The following is a 20718-nucleotide window of genomic DNA, read 5'->3' as shown; positions in this document are numbered from 1 at the left end:
GCCAAGTGTATTATGTTAACTAGCGTCACATGCAGCGATGCTTTGCAAAACATGCGGAACTAGCTGCCTGTAGTCCAAAAATGCCTCATGTCCCCCTAAGACCAGAGATCTCTGTATTGTGGGTCTGGACAGAATCTTCCGATGACGCAAAAATCGTTATTTAGCGTCATCGGAAGACTCTTTCCAGACCCAAAATACAGAGATCTCTGGTCTCAGGGGGACATGAGGGAGGGAAGGAAGCAGGGTCATTCAAAAATACTACCGTGTTTCTACTGATACAAAGCTCAATGTTAAATCGGTGAAGTATCCCTTTAACGTAAGTGGCTAATAATAATGTTTAAAAAAGACTAAGATGACTAGCACATGAACTTTGTGTCGCTCATAATAATGTTTAAAAAAGACTAAGATGACTAGCACATGAACTTTGTGTGGAGTCTGTAAATGAAATGAAAGAGGTGAGGGAAAAAGACAACACACTGTTTGCAGATGAAGTACTCACATTAACAGAGGCAGCACATTGTGTGCGAGACTCCTGCATGGCAATGAGGCAGAAGGCCGTCATGGAGGCATCTGAATCTGTGCCTCTCACATCACCCTACACACACACACACACACACACGCACACACACACACACACACACACACACACACATAGTTTTTCATATTCATACAAACATGTAATTGTATTCATCTCGATCAGCTGTTTTTGTAGCACCAGGATTAACCCCTGATTTCCACTGACTGCAGAACGGCTGCGTACCGACTCCGTCCCAGCTCCGGAGCAGATATGCAGAGCTTCTGTTTTTGCTGGATGCCAGAGAGCTCCGCAGCAATTCAGTACAGGGCAGATAGTGCAGGACATGAAGTCGAGCACAGAAACTAAATATTTCCCTGCACTACACCTTCAAAACATCAGATTGGATGGAAACAAACTGTTGTTGGTTTTGTGGTTCTGTTTATAGAAACTACATCCTGTTATATCGCGCGATCATACATGAATTCGCAATCTCGTGGGTCCTCGTGACTTCAGCTGTCAGTCGTGGCCGCAGCCGTTTTGCAAAAAATCCGGACCTGGTGGGTATTGATAGACGATGGAGCACAGAGCCGACATGCAGGTGTTCTGCAGTTAGTGGAAATCAGGGGTTAAGATTAGATGTCAATGAAATCAGTATACGCACAATCATCTCTCCGTGGCTAACCGTTCCAACTTCTCTAAACAAGCCATCAGGTTGCTGTGCCCTGAGAATCAGAAACTTGATCCCTTCACAGATGTGCTCTTTTTGCACTGCCACCAGATTGTCAGCCATGGCAAACACCTTGGCAACATACGCTGTCAGCCTTAGAGAGGAGAGGAGAGGAGAATGTGTAATACTTTAGTTCCATGTATATGCAGATGTAATACACCATTGTCACATAGTCAGGATCTAAGTTAGAGGAGAATGTGTAAACAATTATGTAACATGGATGTTTGGATGCCTCACCAGGTGCTGCTCTCTCTATCCATCCAAACAGCAAAAGACCCATCACCTTTACGGAAGACAAGCTCATTCTGGTAGCCTGGACACAAACAGCACATACAACCAATTTGAGAAGTCTTGTTACATGTTTTCTCTGTGATTATAGCATATTTGGCATAGGTTTTTGTTTGTACTGACAATCTAGGTTACTACATGGTAGTCTGAGTCTTGCTTTGAGACTATTCATTCTCAGTGTCCCTAGCTTGTCTATGTGGGGCAGTGATGGCATGCATTACTGTCTACCACATTGCCTTTTTGATACCAAGTCTACCAATCAAACCATCTTTTCTTCTCTAACCCACATATCAAGATGCAAGATGACGCTGTGTCGTGCGGTAGCCTGTTGCAGCAGCTCCTGATATGTATGTGTATTTTGTGTGTTTTTAGTAATTTTTTTGATCTTAAGTGAAGTTCTTTTTTTATGTTCACTTAGAACATCTGTGTTGAGATGGCTTCTGTCAACTTCGGAACTTTTCTTTTAGTTCTATTCTTACTTTGGTCGTTTTTTGTAACAACGTGTTACGCACAAGGCAGCGGGACTATTGTTTACACACGCGATCAGCTGATAGCGCTGTGTTGACCTGTGCTGCTGCCGGGGGCCAAGCCTGAAATCTGGAGGGGGCTCCACAGGGGACTGTGCTGTCTTCCTTTCTGTTCACCTTATACACCACAGACTTCCAGTACAACTCAGAGTCATGTCACCTACAGAAGTTCTCTGATGACTCTGCAGTTGTTGGTGTATAAGGGATGGACAGGAGGGGGAGTTCAGAGCGCTGGTGGACAACTTTGTGGCGTGGACTGGTAAGAACCTGCTGCTGAACGTGGATAAGACCAGAGAGATGGTGATTGATTTTAGGAGAAAGGGAACGGCTCCGCAGCCCCTTTGCATCCTGGGTGGAGACTTGGACATGGTTGAGGAGTACAGATACCTGGGTGTCAACATCGACAACAGGCTGAACTGGAAAATCAACAGACTGAACAAACTGATCAGGAAGTCTGGCTCCGTTATTGGCTGAAAACAGGACACATTTGAAGCTGTGGTGGAGAGGAGGTCACTGAATAAACTGTTATCTATCATGGATAACCCCGACCACCCTCTCCACCCCACACCGGTCCAACAGAGGAGCACCTTCTCTAAGAGGCTCCGACAGCTTCGATATCGCACGGACATCAACAGGAAATCATTCCTACCACAGGCAATCAAACTATTTAACACTTCTTCACTGAGTGACAGATAAGACTCTTGGACATCACAACTGCACTAAGTGTAACTTGCACAATAGGTTTGTTTACCTACAGCTTTATTAATATTATTTAAACAGTTGTACAGTTTTTATTCCCAACTTACAGATATTTTAAACTATTTGTTCCTAACTTATTATTATTATTATCCATATTATTTAATGTATATTGTATTCTTTTACTTCATGTATATTCTGTATGTGTGATGTGTGTCTGATATTTTTGCTGCTGCAACACCGGAATTTCCCTTTTTTGGGATCAGTAAAAATAAATCTATCTATCTTTCTATCTATCAATATATATATACAAAGAAATTGGGAGGAGAGCCTTTAAATTTAAAACCCCTTCTGATTGGAATGGTTTACCTAGGTCTTTTAGATCGATCTCCTCTTTTCACTAGTTTAAGATGTTTCTTATTAATTATTTGCATACAAGCTGCAACTGTTTTCCTCATGCTTGATATTTTGTATTTATTATTATTATTATGATTATTATTATTAGATTTTTTTAATTGTCTATGTGGATGACCTTAACTGTTTATTGTCTAATATTTAATGGTTGGAATGGGGAGGATATAGGTGGTTTTGGTGTGATGGAGAGCCTTTGTCAGTATGTATGTATGTCTGTGATGTATGTTTTTCTTGAGGTCCCCTCAAATTGTTTTGTTAACTGTCTTGTCTAATTGTGAATGTACTGTATATTTTTGCCTTTAAGGACCCCGTCGAAAACGAGATGTTACATCTCAAGGGGTCATTTCAAATAAAAGAAATTTCAATTTTCAATAAGAAACTTTAAAATCCCACACGGAGGGGAATCAACCAATTATTAAGATTTCCGGTATCTGTGCAAATAAATACATCTTTGAGCCCACCGGTCTTGATGTGTTGGAGGGCTTCGTTACGTTTCTGAAAGCCCACAGTTTCCCACTGGCTGGTTTTGTCCAAATATGTGGCTGCAATGACTGGTAGGGTCATGCTAGCAATGTTTTGCTCTCCACAGCCGCTGGGCTGGACGATCAGAGTACCGATAGAGTTCCCACTAATGGCATTCTCCACCAGCACAGAAACTTGTTCTCTCCCTGCACACACACACACACACACACACACACACACACACACACACACACACACACACACACACACACACACACACACACACACACACACACACACACACACACACACACACACACACACACACACACACACACACACACACACACACACACACACACACACACACACACACACACACACACACACACACACACACATACACATACACACACACACACACACACATACAAAACAGGAACAATTAAGCGAAACTAAAATCCAACCAGTAGAGGTGGTCATATCACTAATAACAACATTAAGAACAATACAGTACCAATAAGTACCTACGTAGAGTTCATTGTACAGGCACTGTATGCCATAACATGCCGAAATATGACATTATATCTGACCTGTCACTGAGATCTGGGTGCTAGTAGGTGCGTTTCGGACCAAATATTTTTCAGGAATTCCACTGTTGAGAGTTTCTTTTTGTTTACCACCTAAAGGGAGAAACAGTGGGCAAGTTGGGAGATCAGGTAGCAAATGGTGAAAATTTAATATTACATAATTACTACACAATGTGGCTATTTAATGGATAAACTCACCTACACCTTTAGTAGTGGGGTCTAGATTTATAATCTGAGGAAATTTAACCAGTACGCCTTCAGGCTGGAAAAGCAACAGTGAGGAAAAACATTAGAAATTATATTGCAAAATAAAATATCACGATACTCAAGTGTATAGATTTTTTTCTGACACCTCTATTTCCTACACTGACTTTAACATGGGAGTTGGCTGTTCTTTTCTATTACCACTAGGGAGACCCGGTACTAATACGGCACCGGTGCCTTAACGACCGGTATCTACCGGACCGAATAGCAACGCAGATTTCGGTGCCTCATTCCGGTGCCACTGATATGCCTTCTGCACTGCTCTCTGATGCTCTGAAACAGATGTTAGAGCAACAGAAGCATCGCTGCACGTGAGGCTAGTTAACATACTACACTTGACAGCAGGTAATGTTAGCCTACCGCTAGCTAGCAGCTGGATTAAACACAGTTAAAATGCAGACAGCTAAATGGTGTAAAGTGTGACTGCATTTCACTGTAGAGGGTCCAACAGCGGGACGTTAAGCAGTCTGCAGCTGCCGCTGTCGGAAAAACAACACAGACTAGTGTAGGATATATTTTGTCAATAAATGTGTGAAGAAGGTCTAAGATCATGAATGACCCATTGTCCCCTGCCCTCCCTGATCTTATGAGAAGCCATCTGGCTCGGTAACATTTGGAAGGGAGTATCAGGACATTGGAAAGATAATTTGAACAGAATGTAAGATCGGGAAGTGGGAAGTGTGGTGCATGTTGGTTTTCATCACTCCTAAGCCTGCAAGAGATAGAGAAATACACAAGTAACACAGTAATATGAACATTGTAAAATATTTGGTACGCAGTGTACACATTTGATCAATGGAATGCAACCATAAAATATCCCAAAAGTAACAACTGTTTGTTCTGGACTGGGAGTGGAGAAAGTCAAGGTAACATTCCATACAGTGTGTGACATGGTGGAGGGGGCCGAAAGGACAGGACAGCAGAGCTGAGAGGATCTGGACTTCATCCAACTGATAGCAGCATGTCCAGGGATGGGCCAGGGGACTGGCGAAGATGCATTAAAAGGATGAGGTGCAGAATAGCAGACATCAGATGTCTGGCGGGACTTTCGTCTGTTTGCTAGGCAGAGTTTCAGGCACCGTTTAGGCACCGGCACCATTTTAAAAGTATCATTCCATACAGGGAGTGACATCGTGGAGGGGGCCGAAAGGACGGGACAGCAGAGCTGAGAGGATCTGGACTCCATCCAAGTCAGATAGGGTTTTGGCCTCTGGGGCCAGGCCAGAATTGGTCAACGATCACGTTTTTAAACCTACACTAATTTTGACCATTTGGCCTTAGCAATAAACAAGCCGTCCTTTAATGATGCCGACTGTTGTTTAGTACCCTTCTTTTTTCTTTTCTTTTTTTACTTTCTTAAAAAGTATCAGTTCAGGCACCGTTTAGGCACCGGCATCGTTTTAAAAGTATCATTTTAGCACCGGTATCAGAAAAAAACCAAACCATACCCAACCCTACTTACCACCACCAGCAGCTTCTTTATGATTCCATCATTGAGCCCAGAATCTTTAACAGCTGCTTTGATCTCAATGTTACGCTTTCCTTCTTTCATGGGAATAATGATGAAGGGTACAGCTCGTGTAGTTTTGGCCCCCATCTTGACCTCCTGGCGATACCTTCTACGTTTAGAGGCTGAACTGCACACATGCTCCTCTTCACTCAGATCCACACGCACCTTAAAAATGAGACAAAGATGGTGAAAAAGACTGAAGTATGTGTAGTGCAAGTAAAAAGTATGTAAGTATCATCAGGGAAATGTACTTAAAGTATTTAAAGTAAAAGTACTCAATGCAGAACAATCCTCCCATTGTAGAAAGTAGGGGTGGTACAGTTTATGAAAAAACATCCGAACCGTTCGGTCCGCTTGTCTCGGTTCGACGCATGCGCAATGTAGCCTCGTGCCCGTTAGGTGCCCGTATGTGACCTCAGACAGAGTGTTTCCCTCTCGCGCGAAAGAAGAGGTGTGGACAAGTTACCAACAAAACGTACAGCGAAAGAACGTGCAAAACATCTCAGATTGTCCTGCCAACCTGTATTCATTTTAACATCAGTGTACGCTGTGACGATTTTTCAATCTAAAGTCAGCGGCTGCTGTTTCAATCCTGTCGGCTCTCTGCAGCGGGCGGGGCTGCTCCGTTCCCCCCGTGACTGATGCGTGCACACACACACACACACACACACACACACACACACACACACATACACAGAGAGACACACACACACACACACACACATACACTGTCTGTAAATATTGCCTGTTGTCTTTACCCTTTTATTGCAAACTCCTGATTAGGGTTGGGTACCGAAACGCAGTGCCAACAGGGCACCGGTTCCGACGTAAATGGTAGTAACGGGACCGAATAACAACGACAGTTTCAGTGCCTGACTTTTTTATTCTTCAGAAGCGTCGCTGCTCGGGATGCTACGTTACCGTTAGCTAGTAGCTGGATTTAACAGCTGAAATGGTTAAAATGCTGACAGCTTATGTTAAGCAGTGTAAAGTGTGACTGTATTTCCCTGTAGAGCAGGGATCTTCAATAGGGGGGTCCTAGGGGGTCCTCAGAGTCGATGCATGGGGGCCTCCAAATTATTGTAAGTTTTTTCAAAAACTAAAAAGTCTTAACATGGATCCAACATAATATTAGCAATTATAAATCCCCACTGCTTACTGGCCTTTAGGTGAGGTAGCCACTAAGGTCATCCACAAAAAGAGTTAATCCTAAGGATCAATTGTGCCACATGTTTAACATTAAAACAGGTTTTATTAAATCATGCCAACACTTATTAGACTATTTTAAATAGCTTAGTATTCTATGCAAAACAGGTATGTATAAAGGCTTAGGGCCGCCCTACACGTTATTATAGGCCCGGTTTATTAAGCAACTTCATTTTATACAATATATGTAGTGTGTAGTGTGAGTGTGGATTGGTAGCTGGAGAGATGCCCATTCACCTCCTGGGCACTGCCAGGTGCTCTTGAGCAAGGCACCGTACCCCCCAACCGCTCAGGGTGCTGGTCCAGCACTGGCAGCCCACTCACTCAGACATCTCTCCATTTGTGCATGAACAGGTCCTGAGCATGTGTGTGTGTATTTCAGGCCTGTGTGTGTGGTGATTTCTAACAAAGTTCTTTAATGTCAGCAACTGTCGTTTTGTGCTGCTTTTTTATATTTTATATTATATGCATTATGAATATATTATATATATATTTAGGTTCAGGCACCATTTTAAAAGTATTGTTTTAGCACCGGTTTCAGAAAAAAACCAAACAATACCCGACCCTACTCCTAATAAAATATCATAGTCTCATTGGCTCTCACCTGAGACACCAGAGCAGAGTAACATGGACTTACAGTGATAGGCTCGGGGGTGTAGTTATGGAGGATTGCCTTAATTTCCAGCTGCTCTCCACGGACAGCAGAGTACGGCAGCCTGAGATCAATGAAGAATTCCTTCCGGACAATGACCTCTAACGGCTCGCCAACACAGATTCCTATAAAATGAGAGGGATAAATACATTATTTGTGTTTTTTTTACAGCCAAAATGCACTAACATGCACTCCTGACCGGACCGGCTATCAAAACAAAGAACAGAGAAGTTTGGATTACATCACACAAAGGGAGTATGACGTCATTCATAGCTCAGGCCATTACTCGTCTATATCTTTTATATATATTATATATCTATATCTTCAGTATCTCACAAAAGTGAGTACATCCCTCACATTTTAGTAAATATTTCATTATATCTTTTAATGGGACAACACTGAAGAAATTACACTTTGCTACAATGTAAAGTATTAAGTGTACAGCTTGTATAACAGTGTAAATGTGCTGTCCCCTCAAAATAACATAAAACACAGCCATTAAAGTGATGGTTTGGAATAATTTCACCCTAGGGTCCTTTGAACCATGACCTCGAGCCAAACACTACCCCCAGAAGCTTTTTTCACCTGGGTCTAACATTGGGAGAGTTAGCGTAGAGTAGCGTTAGCCGCTGAATAGCTTAGCGCAGGGGCTAATGGATCCGAAGTGTCTCTTAACATTACCCCACTAATAATGCCCGAAATGATACCAAACTTCTACAGTAGTACAAATAGGTTATGTACTCATAAAACGATGGATTGTAAAGTTTGTAAGTACACCAGAAGTTTATGTTAATAACACTTGCCTGCTCTCTTCTGCTCTCTGTTGTTGTTGCTGCTGTGAGACGAGTGCTTAGGGCCGTCTACAAATTACAACAAACACCGAAAAGAGATGCAACAAAAATATTTTTTAATTTAACTTATTTTTTAAAGTAAGTGCTGTAGTATAACTAGCAGAAGACAAGTTGTAATTGAAGTAAGTTTGGAGACATTACCTTATTTAATCATTAAATTAATAAATATTTTTGTTGCATCTCTTTTCGGTGTTGTAATTTGTAGACGGCCCTAAGCACTCGTCTCACAGCAGCAACAACAACAGAGAGCAGAAGCCAGCAGGCAAGTGTTATTTACATAAACTTCTGGTGTACTTACAAACTTTACAATCCATCGTTTTATGAGTACATAACCTATTTGTACTACTGTAGACGTTTGGTATCATTTCGGGCATTATTAGTGGGGTAATGTTAAGAGACACTTCAGATCCATTAGCCCCTGCGCTAAGCTCAGTGTTGGGGAGTAACGGAATACATGTAACGGCGTTACGTATTCAGAATACAAATTATGAATAACTGTATTCCGTTACAGTTACAATTTAAATAGTTGGTATTTAGAATACAGTTACATTGTTAAAATCAATGGATTACATGACAATACTTCTCCGTTTCACGAGTTTATTCACTCTGAATAAATTAAGGCAACTTAATGCATTTTCCAGAAGCCCCGATATGAAATAGAAAGAAATAGCTATTTGCGTGATCTGTCACAATGGAGTCGGAACCGGCACGACAGAGCCAGGGCAGCAATAAGTTTCTATCTTGGAAATTCAAACAGCATTTCACATTAAAGAACGAACGGGGAGAATGAAATACAGCTAACTGTGCCGTGCAGCCTCTGCTTGCCAGCAACCAACCTCCTTTCAGCTCCAAATTACTCCACTTCTAACCTGAAGAAGCATCTTAAAGTAAGTTATTTTTTAATTAGCCAAGGGTAGTCGTCTGCTGTAGTTTTACAGGTCACCTTGCTATTTTAACATTGACGTGCGACTTTACATTCTCCTAGGTGCTGATGTACTAGCTCCAGAGCCGTTTAAAGACTATAGCCCTGTTTGACATACTAACTAACGTTAGCTAAAATTAGCTTGTGGTAGCTTAGACCGCGGTTAGATTTTTGTAGTAGGCAGTTCGGGACTACCAATACAATAATCTATCTGCTTGTTCAGGTACACATTCAGCCAGTTGGAATAAAAAGAACACACCATAATATGCCTGTTTAGTAAGCTGGATGTGATGGTCACATTCCTACACTTATAAAACGCAATTCAATGTGGAAGTAATCCTGAAGTAATCCAAGTATTCACGGAATATGTTACAAATTACATTTGTGGGCATGTATTCTGTATTCTGTAACGAAATACGTTTTGAAAGTATCCTTCCCAACACTGCAAGCTGTACACTTAATAATTTACATTGTAGCAAAGTGTAATTTCTTCAGCGTTGTCCCATTAAAAGATATAATGAAATATTTACTAAAATGTGGGGGTGTACTCACTTTTGTGAGATACTGTATATCTTTGTTTGCTGCGATATTGATATTGATGCTATAATTTGAGTTTCTTTCAACCAAAAAACAATGTGGATTGTTCCATACAACTAGTTTTGTAAATTATCAGTCCACTACTTTCATTGAATTTGGGTGTTGTATTAAATTTTATGGCATTTGAAAAAAAGAAAATGATAAAAAAAAAACGCTGAAAAAAGTGCCAAAAACATTGGGGGAAAAGTGACAAAAGTGTCGAAAAAAGACAACCAAAACGATGACCAAAAAGTTTTAATTTAAAATTTTGACCTAGAAAAAAAAAGGTTGCTTGTTGGTTGATGGAAGACAACACAAGGGTTAAGGATAGCAGCACAACTAAAGCACAAGACAGCTTTTAGTCACTGACTCCTCACCGTGAGTTCTTGACAGACTAATTCCAGTGAACTGCCAGGTTGTGATTGAGTCTTGCAAATGAACAGTTTTCGGCTCTGATGTGGTGACACTGAAACAAAGAAAAGTGTTAACAGTAAAAGTAAAATAAAAATGTTTAAATCCTAGTGGTGTCATAATGAATCAGTGTATTGTTTGTGTCTGTATTCCGGTTGACTCACCAGTTAGGTGTATGTCGAGGACAAGCAGGCAGAGTCACATCTAACCACAGCCAACTTTCAGGGAAGTTGGTGCGAGAAACAATTTCATTGCTGTCCATGTAACTGTCATCCTCCTCACCTAAAGTAAAGTGTCATTAAAAATGTTATGGTTTTGACTATCTTCTAACTACCAGAATGACCGAATAACCACCCAGGGCTCCCCCCCCCATCCCTTGTCCCTGTGTCTTACTGCGAGCCAGAATGAGGCTATCCTCCTTCCTCTCAGCTCGTTGGGTTTCCAGCTCCTTGCAGCAGTGCAGGAAGGCTGCGGAACAGGCTTCACCATCACTGATGTACTCGGCTCGCCTCTCACAGGTGTAGGAGAGGGGGGTGTTCCTCATGCCATCCAAACAACACTCACGTTGGAGTTGGTCTTGATATTGACTCACTGGGAAGAAAGAGGGTTGTGGAGGAATGACAGAGGAAGAAGACATAAAGTAAAAGAAAAATGGTGAACTGGAAAGCATTACAAAGACAACCACAAACATGTCTAACTCCAAACATTGTGGAGAGCCTGAAGTCTGTGACAGAAGATGAATGAAGATGTGGTTATTGGGTAGTTTAGAGCTGTGGTTCTTACCTAAGCTGGTTGTTACGTCCATTATAGTAGCGGATCGTTTCCTCCTGCTGGGGGCCGGACATTTTAATTCTGGAAACGTATCACACACAAGATCTTTAACAGAACCCAACAAGGTTGGAAAGTAGACCTAACTTTTGCATGGTATAGTTGTATATAAAACTCCTACAATCAGTGAGGTCCTTTATCTGGTCAAACCAAGAGGAAACCTCCGGTGATGAAAAATTAAGCCAATGCGGAAGTGCCAAAAACAGCAGTTCATCGAGTGGCCACTTGAGGCTGGTTCTTCTCAATCCCCTTAGCCCCCCATGTTAAAATGCACAACTTTACAGCATAATTTAACATTTTAGGACTGATTCCTTTTTATAACTCACCCCAAAAAACTATATTCAGGCTTAAAGTTCTGCATTGGGCATTCTGCTTTGAGTGACAGGTGGGCTGCCTACTTTGAGCTTTTTTTTGGCTCGTTGCGCTACTTAGGCAACAGCTCCACCCTGTAATTAAATTAGGTATGTTGATCTGTAACAGCAGAGCCCACTGTGTGAGCCACTATGCTGTATGTGATTACACGGATCATAAGTCACAGAATGACTAGCGACCTTATTCATTCAGCGTGTTAGGCTTGACGGCGGTCCGCTTTCCAGAGCTGGTGTGTGGAGACAGGCTCGGACACTACCTTGTGTCCTCTGCCTCTCGTCTTAACCTACCCTCAGACACTGCTGGATAATGATTTGGCTAAGTTATTTAAGCATTTGTTGCAGCATTTTTCCTCGTGCCACAAAGACCGTGGAGAGAGAGGGGTTTTGCACATCCCTTAGTGAAGTGTTTGATGAAGGGGATCAGACGACAGAAACCTGTTGTGCGTTCTCTAGCACCTTTATGGGATTTAATCCCAGTGCTTCGGGCTCGGGGACATCAGCTAGGAGAGTGAGTGACTTATGCGTGCTGTCTGTCTCACTGTCCTGCTTTTCTATTAGAGAGGACGGGAACGCCTACTTTACAAGTATTCATTCATGCCGAAAGTCAAAACAAACTATTTTCGGCCGAGAATTTCTTACCGTGAGGGTTTCTTCCTTCTGCCTCATAACAGAGAAACGGAATAAGCATCTCAGTGTGTGTGTTATCTCAGTATGTTTTACACACGGCAGACATCAGGCGGAGCAGCTGTTTGTTCACTATATAACACTCATGTGGCTCTTTCGAAACAGCGGCTGTCTCACCGGCTGTGTGAGGTTACCATCCACGCTTTTAGTGTAAAGGGAGTGGCATCCGGGCACACTCCACGAGAGCGTTATCAGCACCCACCTCCTCAGAGGTATAGCAGTGGCTGACATCTGTGCAACGGCATCTTGGCCTTTTTTCATCCACTTTCATAGCACAATGTGTCTCCCTGATTAACTTGGTCTTATCTGCACTTAACGGCATGTGATAAGCTATTAAAAAGGGGAATAAGAAATATAATGTAATTTAGTTGAAATGACCTTTTAAGATGCAGTTCTTCTACTGTCCACTAGATCAGTCATTCCCAAACTGTGGTCCGCGGACCACTAGTGGTCCGTGAGGGTACTGCAGGTGGTCCGTGGAAAAGCAAAATAAAATATGAAATAATAGTTTTTGAACCTTTATTTTGCCAGGAAATTCCCATAAAAATGAAGAATATGTATATTGATATTAAATTTAAATTAAATTGTCAAGTTATTGTGTGATAACTAAAATAGGCTAATGGCACTCGGCACTAACCCTAAAATCGCTTATTACTGTATAGATTTAATACTCCATTGCTATAGAAATAAGCCTGTTGTTTAAACGAACCTGATTATGCCCTTGGGTGCTTGAGTAAATAAAAAAAACCTGTTGTACTGATGCAATGACCAGTTATAATTTTAGTGCTAGTTAGTGATGGTCAAATGAATCTTCGTGAACCACTGTCTTTACTTTCTGAGCTCACTAGCTGATGGTGCTCTCTATTCAACAAAGGGTTTGAAAACACACTGAATTGCCATTCCTTTTACCTTTTTCTTTGAACAGAGAGCGCCATCTAGTGAGCTCAGAAAATAAAGACAGTGGTTCGCAAAGCTTCATTTAACCATCACTAGTGCTAGTAGGCCTATTAAGAGGTGCGGATTAATTCAGGTAGGACTGTGTTTAGACATATTTTATGAGGTGGTCCGCGAAAGTTCTTGATTACAAAAAGTTAGAAAACCCCTGCACTACATGCTTACTCCTAAAAAAAAGCACTTGACTTATGGCCATGAATAAAGGTGTGTGATATGTGCCTGCTTCTCTTTATTAGACTAGGTATTTCATTGGTACAATATGAAGGCCTAAAGAGGGGTATGTTCCGGAAAGGGGAAATTAAAGTATTGTCACCTTGTCTGTAGGGAGTTCCAGAAGCCGTGTTGGACTCAAAGATCAGCCCAGCATCGTAGAACACACCCAAACCATTCTTCCCCCCACCTGGTGTGCAGCCTGTGTCGTACTTCTCTACAATATCCCAAACCTGAGCAGGTTGGAGGTCATTCACGCACACAAATACAAACAAACAAGGCTTACAGGATGTACTGTAAGGTGAACAGAAATACTGTATCTGTAACATATATGAAAGTTCTGATATGGCACGAGGTACATCTAATCACACAATTTATTTGCTAGATATTTCTTTAGCCAAAAGTTAACAAACTTGAAAGTCAACATGTGTGTCATTTTTCAAGCACTTTTAAATGAAAACCCCTCTCAAATATTATTTTTTTTAAAGATAAATATAAAATAAAGAAATTACCTTTTTCTGGGTGAGACGGTGCTTGTTGTTTAGGACGTAGACACCTTTGTCAACTGCCACCAGTCCCACTATGGCCCCTGGGTCTCCAGTGACCTTCAGAACAAAACTCTTGCGAGGCTCATAGGATGCAACGGGTTCGGATGGCTCCAGTCTCAGCTAAATGTGAAAAGGTAGGTCAATAAATTGGCAATGGTCTCATGGTAATGGTGACGTTACTTTTAATCTATTTATTCGTGTACATGGACACTAATATCTTGTTTATTTTGTGGTGGTCAGCACGTAATGAGAACCATCTATACAGAGGTTGGATTTAGGAAAAAAAAGAACGCGGAAAGGACATGAAACACACCGGGACACGATCTGCGGTCTCTGGGGGACACGCAACAACAACGGGACGGTTGTAGTTAGGAAAAAACAACGTCGAAATGAAACGCCACACACGGGCCACAATCCCTGGTCTCCGGGGTGAAAGTCCTGTGTTGTTTGACCCATCCACCCCCTGACCAACCTCCCTACGCGGATTTTCGGCCTTTCATACTACTTGCTACCGTAGTCATGATGTGATCACGAAAGATGCTTCCCATTGAAATACATTAGTTTAAATAACGTCCTCACCAACACAAAATAAAGGAGAGAATTGTGTCCATGTACACAAATCAATAGATTAAAAAACGTCACCATTTCATGAACTGCCGTGAGACTGGGTTGAAATGGGACATACAGTTTTGTATTTGTTAAAGCAATTACATAAATGAAAAAAAAAAACGGTGTGTCTGAGAAATGTCAAATAACTTGATAAATTTGTGTGTGAGTGTTCTTGTTTGCCCTCCTAAAGTCAGCTACATCCAGTGACGGACTGGCCATCTGGAATATGGGCAAATGCCAGAAGGGCCACTGCCCTATGGACCCCTATGGACCACTACTGATTATTTGTCTTTGGTTAATTTTATTTTATGCATGCAGCCAAAAATATTCAAGATTGTACTGTGGTGGGGTGGGTGGAAAGATTCACTCCAAGCTAGCTATTGACAAAAACAGGGCCGTCTGTTGAACATGCCAGGGTGTTTTTTGATCCCAGTCCGTCACTGGCTACATCTGTGTTGTGTGTCTCACCGAGCCCATGCAGGAGTCCTTTACATCCACCCAAACAGAATCTGATACCACTTCATTGCCATTTGTGTGGTAGTAGGCTACGATGCGGAACGATGGCAGCATGTTTTTGGTAATGGGAACATTCAGAGAAATCAGAGTTTGACCTGTGTTCTTGTAACGTCCATTTTTCACCAGCTGACCTCTGCTCAGGATCTACGGACACATATTTGAATATCAGTTCTTATTCGACATGTAAAGACTACACAGGCTGTGGGATGCAACAAAAAGAGTTGTATATGCACACATGCAGGTGTAAAACATCTCTCACCAGGTATGTGATGTCATTGTTTAGTGTTTCCTGCCTCCTGAGGATGAGGCTGAATTTCAGGTTGTCTCCTAATTTCAGCTCAGGTGAATCCACACCTGCAAATGTGACATTTGTGAACCAAATTGCCTCTTGGGGACATTAAAGACATTTCAACTTCAACTTCAACTTCATTTTATTTTCTATTTAACCTTTATTTAACCAGGTAGGCCGTTGAGAACAGGTTCTCATTTGCTACGGCGACCTGGCCAAGAAAAGCGTAGGCATGCAAGACAACAAATAGTTTCACATTCAATACAGTACAAGAACACAGAATACAATATGCTACAAAAAGTGCAGAATAAGGGGGCAATTACAAATGCCAGCACATAGTGAGGTGCAAGTAAGTTGATGGATATGCACTATACATGAACAGAGAGTCTATATCACTGCTGAGATGGTCTAAAGAGTCAAGTGAGTGACGAATGAAGAGTCAATAATCAATTAGTGAGTTAGATCAGTTCTAACACAATGTGAATAGATAGTCTAGATAAATGCTGAGGTGTAGTGAAGAGTCAGTTTACAGTTAGTGCAAATGGTGGTCTAGGTAGTGATGTATATCAGTAATAATACAATATGCAAGAATAGACAGTCTGTATAAATTGCTGAGATGTAGTAAAGAGTCAATGTACAGTTAGTGCAAAGTGTGGTCTAGGTAGTGATGAAGATCAGTAATAACACAGTATACAAGAGTAGACAGATTATATGAATGCTGAAATGTAGTAAGGAGTCAATATAGTCAATATACGGTTAGTGCAGATTGTGGTCTAGATAGCAAAGTAGATTAATAGATGTGCAAAAATTGTGTGACAACAAAGGTTGGAAGAAATAACTGTTAAGCATACAAGGGCGGGTGAATAGTGCAAATTAGCATAAACAGATATGAAAGTGCAATGCAGGTGAAGATGTGCATCTGTGCAACTATGCAATGGGGCATGACAGAGATACTGGAAGGAGTATCATCCAAAGGAGGTGTGGGCTTTTGGAGTGACCAAGGAGATGTAACTGCTTGAGCGAAGGCTGCGGCTGGGTAAAGCTATAGTGACCAGTGAGCATAGGTACAGCAGGGCTTTGCCTAGCAAGGATTTGTAAATGAGTTGATACCAGTGAGTTAGGCATTGAGTGTGTAGCAAGGGCCCGCCAAGTAATGCATAGAGGTTGCATTGGTGGGTGTTATAAGGCGCTCTGGTCACAAAACGTATGGCACTGTGGTAGACTACATCCAGTTTTTTCAGAAGAGAGTTTGAGGCAGTTCTGTATATGACATCACTGAAATCTAAAATTAGTAAAATTGTCTGTAAAAAGGCCATAGTAACATTTGCTCTCTCTCCTGAGATGATCGACCAATCAGTGACGAGAGTCATCGCTTTGATCTCCTGCCAATCGCTCACGCTCAGGCAGGAGAAGAGCACAGAGCACAGCAGCTGTGAAACAGACTTTTCTTTTCTTTCCAGTTTTCGGACTTGTTGAAGTGATGTGTGCAGCCCAGAACGTATGTTTAAACTATCCCGTAGCTTGCTAAACTGTCATGGGTTTTACTACCTCATTATCTGTGTAAATGTTAAAACTACGTTTATTTATATTTCAATAAGTGTTCTGCTATGATGTGGATAAGTTTTGTCCGTGTTACGACGTGGCGTTTATTTGGAGAGAGATATATTATCGCCTTGATAATATTGCTGTTGCTGTGTTTCTTATTGCAAAGCTGATAGATGTGCAGATTGTCTAATATTACTTGTTGATATTCGCGTTGTGTTGGGGCAATTTGCTAGTAACGTGCAATCAACAGTAAACAGACTAGCGCTGTGGAGCCACGTGCTCAGCTATTAAACGTGTATTACACTGTTTGCACCATGTACGGATATGTGCTGTAATAGATGTGGCTTAGTTTTAGTTTGTGTTACTGAGCCATTATGTTATATTTATGTTGATTATTACTGAGAAATTAATGTAATTCTTAGAATTGTTTCTTGTTATATGCTGGTGACTATAACATTTAGTTTGGTAAATAATGTTCATAGTAAGTCAATGCTTATTAAAGTGCATTATTATTTTGCTTATATTTCAGAACCACATCCAACTTAACTTCATGTTCAAGTCATAAATAAATCTTCCTGGATCTCAAAGTCAGACATCTCTGGTTCAAGTTCTTACCGGACACCCTACAGAGGGCCAGTATTTCAGTAGCTAGTTTTCCAGTAGTTTTTACATTGCCATTTTCACCAAAGCGAGTTTGGCAGCGTGAGTGAAGGAGGCCCTGTTGTGGAATAGAATACCGATCCTAGACTTAACTTTAGTTTGAAGGTGATTTATGTGTTGCTGGATGGAGAGGGAACTGTCCTTTTACACTGCCACATTTTCTAATTCCAACCCATCGAGCGTGGTAATGCTAATCGGATAGGCAGGGGTGGGCAACAATCGATTGAAAAGCACGAACTTGGTTTTGCTAGAGTTTTGTAATAATTGGAGTTTTCGGAAGGAGTGCTGAATAGCATTTAAGCTCTCCTGAAGGTTTGATAGCACAGTATCCAATGAGGGGCCGGATGTGTACAGGATGGTATCGTCTGCATAAAGGTGGGTTTGAGAGTTCCCAACAGCAAGAACCACATCATTGATGTATATGGAGAAAAGAGTCGGCCCGAGAATCAAACCTTGTGATGTCGTTTATGATCTTGAGGGTGGCTGTGGTACAGCCATGACAGGCATGGAATCCAGATTGTGTAGCGGAAAGGATACAGTGGTTGGTAATCTGTTTATTGACCAAGATATTGAAGACTTTTGATAGGGTCTATAGCAGATTGGGTCAAGGGTGTCTCCCCCTTTGAAGAGAGGGATGACTGTGGCGGATTTTGATTCTCCGGGAATTTCTGCAGATGCAAGAGACAGGTTAAACAGTTTGGTAATGGGGGAAGCAATGATATTTGAAGATAATTTTGGGAAACTAGGATTCAGGTTGTCTAGCCCTGCTGATTTGTATGGGTCCAGATTTTGAAACACATCAGCTGTCAGGATTGGAGTAAAGGAGATGCGTGGTAGGGGGTGTCCACGTGTAGCAGCAAGGTTTGTGGAGCAGTTTGTTCGGGGGCCGGCTGCCTGATGGAAAGCCTGACTGGCTTCAGCGAAATGCTTATTAAAGTTTTCTATTATCATAAACTTATTAGTGGTGATATTATTACCTAATTTCAGAGCTGTGGGCAGCTGGGAGGTGTTCTTGTTCTCCATAGTTTTTACAATGTCCCAGAACTTTTTTGAATTGGTACTGCAAGAAGCAACTTTCAGTTTGAAGTAGCGAGCCTCAGCTACTCGAACTTCCTGAGTGTATCGGTTCCTGGCTTCTTTAAAGAGTTGCATGTCATGGGGGTTGCTTGAGGCTAATGCGGTTCGCCACAGGATGTTTTTATGTTGGTTGAGGGCATCAACTCTGGGGTGAACCAGGGGCTATATCTACTCTTGGTTCTAAACCTTTTACAGGGGGCATGCTTATTTAAGACAGATAGAAAATCAGTTTTGAATGACATCCAGGCATTCTCCACTGTCGGGATAAGGTTAATGTTCTAAGCTACACGGTTCAGGTCAGTCAGGAAGGCTTGTTCACAGCAGTGTTTTAGACGACGTCTGACTGAGATGAGTGGTGGTTGTTTGACAGTGGACCCATTACGGATGCACGCGATCGGGCAGTGGTCAATGAGATCCTGGTTAAAAACAGCTGGGGTGTATATACAGGGCAGGTTGGTCAGGACAATATCTATGAGGGTGCCTTTGTTTACGGATTTGAGATTGTATCTCGTAGGCTAATTCATAATTTGTGTAAGGTTGAGGGCATCGAGCTTAGCAAGTTGAGTGGCTGGGGTTGAGGGTGCAGGGCAAAGCTTGGGGCTGAGGGGGGTCTGTAACAAGCAGCAACAGTGATAGCCTTATTTCTAGAGAGTTGAATTTTTAGAACTATAAGTTCAAATTGTTTCGGTACGGACCTTGATAAGATGACAGAGCTTTGTAAGCTCTCTCTACCATATATTGCAAGCCCCCCTCCCCTTTGGCGGTTCTATCTTGACGGAAAATGTTATAATTGTGGATTGCTATTTCTGAGTTATTAGTAGATTTCCTGAGCCAGGATTCAGACACGGCTAGAATATCAGGGTTGGCTGAATGAGTAAGATGATGGAGGAGAGCAAAACCAGCATTACACAAGTCATCATTTTAGATGTAGGAAAACAAACAATCACACAGTGTTCAGAGCTTAGCTTGGGCCTGACTAAGTATATGGAAAGAAATACCGTGGGAGACTGGTGTCCGAACGCTATCCGGGCTTTGTGGCTAACAATAGCTGACTCTGCTGGTGGCTAACAGCAGCTGGCTAGCCAGCAGAGCGAGAGTGACAACAATAAATAGTCCAGAGAGGGGTCAGAGGAGCAGCAAGAAAGTGACCGAGGTAGTCCAGTGAATAAAGATCAGTAATACAGCCGACGTTGTCTGGAGTATGAATGTTGTCCGTCCTGTTTGGGCTTGAGGACGATGAAGCAGTACCTAGATTAGCTAACTGGCTAGCCAGAAAGTGAACAGTGGGGATCCGAGGCCGGAGCCAGTAGATTCCTCGCCAGCCACAGACGAATACAGTGAGTCGAGCAGAACAGAATGCCAGGTGGAAGTTTGCACAGAACTGGAAGCAGGGATAGACAAGAGGAATAGACAAAAACAAAACTAGTAAGTCTGGTGATACAGCGGATGGAGTCCGGGGAAGATGTGGTCCGCCCAAGAACAAAGGGGAGCAGCTGCTAGGAGAAGCTAATGAGCTAGCTATCCAGCTGGAGCTCCGAGGTGCGGGGAAAAAGTTGCAAAAAGTTACGAAAGTGAATCGGTACCTCAAGGTACAACGGACGTTACATGTAGGAAAAACACAGCAATATGCCAGAAAAAGTTTGCTCGAAACAAAGACGAAAAGACACTATGTACAAATATAAACAAATATAAACCCGGGACTGATACAAGCACACGTCTGCACGCTATGCCATCTTGGATTACTAGCTTCATGTTGTGATGAGTGTTAGACACTGAAAATAAGTAGTGCATGGTGCATACTTTGCCAAAGCCAC

General features: G+C 42.0%; 1 pseudogene; it reads right to left on the bottom strand.

Moving 5' to 3' along the window:
- Positions 1 to 20718, bottom strand: part of LOC114557931 (complement C3-like) — a 143284-nt pseudogene that overhangs the window by 108362 nt on the left and 14204 nt on the right.

This window comes from Perca flavescens, chromosome 6 (genome assembly GCF_004354835.1).
Source record: "Perca flavescens isolate YP-PL-M2 chromosome 6, PFLA_1.0, whole genome shotgun sequence".
In the NCBI taxonomy this organism is placed as follows: domain Eukaryota; kingdom Metazoa; phylum Chordata; class Actinopteri; order Perciformes; family Percidae; genus Perca; species Perca flavescens.
This window is presented reverse-complemented; position numbering and strand designations above follow the sequence as displayed.